The following is a 2,986-nucleotide window of genomic DNA, read 5'->3' on the forward strand; positions in this document are numbered from 1 at the left end:
GGTAATTGCCTGGATTTGATTGGATAGGCAGGCGGCCAACTGACTGCGGGTCAAACACTAAGTTAAAGGCAAAGACCAGATGTTTTTAAAGGGGCACAGTGTCCTCCTACAATAAAACGGGAGTCCTTTTAAACCATTACTGAAGACCAGGGCATACATCCTTCAAAAACAAAGTACGGTGAATGTTATAAATCTGAAACAAAACAAAATTCCACAGAAATTCAGCAAAACAGGCAGCATCTGTGGAGAGAGAAACACGGTTAACACGGAGTCCAAAGACTGTTCTTTAGACCTGAAGAATACGATGAATCTGCTATGTCTTCTAATTTTTAGAAGATCAAAGCAATCACTTTTACCCTTAAATGCTGCAGCTTCATGCATATCTCTTTAATATCCTTATGTGGCTGCTGTATTGATTTTAGGTGTGTAGAGATTTTTTTTGTTAGCTGTCAGCCATCCTCTTTGAGGAGGATGTTTTCCGTATGGACGTAAGAATGTTAAAAATGTTAGCCAGGCAAACTGCATTTGTCTCAACATCCGAGAAGTAACCCTCATGTCTTCGTAGAGACACACGTCCAACATGTTTGTGTAGTGGCTCCTGAGCCAGTTTAAACAGCAGTACCCTACTGAAGAGTAGACCAGGGTGAGTGAAGCAGTCTATGTTGTGTATTAGCTTTGCGACCCCATGTGATACCTACCGGTTCCCAAAGCTGGAAATGGAATGGAAATATATAACACACAATCTGGAAACATTGCCTTTTAGTGTCAAGAAAACTGTTCGCAAACTAAAACTTTGGATATTCAATGCAATTCAGATGCAAAAGCATTTTACTTCATTCTTTGCCAGCACAGTACAATTATTATTTCGAAAAGATTTACAAATACACTTAGGTTAATGGCTCGTTCCTGGTCTTCAGTGATTTATTCAGATTGCTTGATTGCTGCAATCAAAACAGCAGTTCTGCAAGACCACTGAATGTCGAGGGCTGGTGTTTAGATTATCTCTTATTGTCTTTGCCAGGGATTCATGTACTGCAAATGTTATTTGCCACTTGTCAGTCCAAACTGGATATGGTGCAGATCCTGTTGCATTTGAACATGGACTGCTTCAGTATCTGAGGAGTTGCGAATGGCGCAATCATCAGTGAACATCCCTGCTTCTGACCTTAAGACGGACGAAACGTCATTGATGAAACAGCTTAAGTAACTTAGCTAAGACAGGCTAGCACACTACCCTGAGGAACACCTGGAGCTGAGATGGCTGGCCTCCTACAACCACAACCACCTTTCTATGTGCCAGGTATGATTAACCAGCAGGTAGTTCTCCCCTGATGCCCACTGATTCCAGTTTGGCTAGGGCTCCTTGAATGCAGACTTGGTTAAGGCAACCTTGATGTCAAGGGTTGTCACTATCATCCCACCTGTGGAATTCGACCCTTTTTTGTCCTGAAGTCAGGGGCTGTGCGGCCCTGGGAGAACCCAAACTATGTATCACCGAGCAGGTTATTGCAGAGCAGATGCTGCTTGACAGCATTGTTGGTGACACTTTCTATTTGATCACTGATCAAGGCTAGACTGATGGGGCAGTAACTGGCCAGGTTGGATTTGTCTTGCTTTTTGTGTGCAGGATATACATGGGGAATTTCCCACATTGTCAGGTAGATGCCAGTTTTGTAGCTGTACTGGAAGAGCTTAGCTAGGGGAGCAGCAAGTTCTGGACCACAAGTCTTCTGTACTTCTGCCAGAATGTTGTCAAGGTCCATTGCCTTTGTAGTATCCAGTGCCTCCAAACATTTCTTGATATCGTATGGAGTGAATCAAATTAGTTGAAAACTGGTATCTGTAAGGCTGTGGACCACTGGAGGAGGCCAAGGTGGATCATCCACTCGGCCCTTCTGACTGAAAATTGTTGCAAATGCTTCAGTTTAATCTTTTGCACTGTGCTGTGCTCTTCCATCATTGAGGATGGAGATGTTTGTGGAGCCTCCCACTCCAGTGAGTTGACTAATTATACACTACTATTCACAACTGGATGTGACCAGACTGAAGAGTTTAGATCCTTTGTTAGTTTTGGGATCACTTCGCTCTTTCTATCACGTGCTGCTTATGCTGTTTAGCATGCAAGTAGTCCTGTCTAGCAGCTTCATCAGGTTTAAACCTCATTTTTAGGTATGCCTGTTGCTGCTCCTGGCGTGCTCTCTTGCACTGTCCATTGAATTAGGGTTGATCTCCTGGCTTGATGGTGATGGTTGACAATATAATTAAATTCTACTGAGTAATGGTAAATCAGAGATATTTACGAAAAATGAACAGATGAACAATCCATGATAGCAGCAGCAGCAACTTCACTGTGTATATTTAAAACCACCAGAAATTCCACAACCAAAGTTTATCAAGACAGAATGAAATTAAAATAAGCAAAAAGAGGATGAGAGAATCTATTATTGGTCTCTTTAAGGCCAACGAATTGCTTTTAAAGATGCATTTCTGCAACTTACTGTAATAAGCTCTAGTGAAGGAAGGTAAATCGATTCTCTTTACCTTTTGAATTAAATCACTGACTTTATTTCTTTCTTGAGAGACCATTATGTGCCCTTTGATTATTTTAAGTCTACACAATGGGTTTGATGTAGTCTTTTGTAGCTGCTGAATTATGTTATGTGAGCACATCATGCTAAAGGTGCCTCATGCTTTGGTTTAATCACATATTGAGTACTGCCTTTAGTTCTTATCACTGAGGCACAGTAAATCATCCCAAGGCCTGCAAAAATCACTGAAAAGGATCACTGTGCCAATCCCTAGTGACAGTTTATTGAATTATGAGAAAAGTTATAACATTTTCAATCCTTAAAAAGAAGAATTTGATGGAAGCTTCTCAAAGTTTGTAAAATTCAAAGGACTAATTCTAGGCATCGTAGGACGAAAGCACATTGGCATACACTAAGAAAGAGACTTCAGACCCTTATTCTCAAACACTGAAATCATT

Source organism: Stegostoma tigrinum, chromosome 14, assembly GCF_030684315.1.
Source record: "Stegostoma tigrinum isolate sSteTig4 chromosome 14, sSteTig4.hap1, whole genome shotgun sequence".
Classification (NCBI taxonomy): Eukaryota; Metazoa; Chordata; class Chondrichthyes; order Orectolobiformes; family Stegostomatidae; genus Stegostoma; species Stegostoma tigrinum.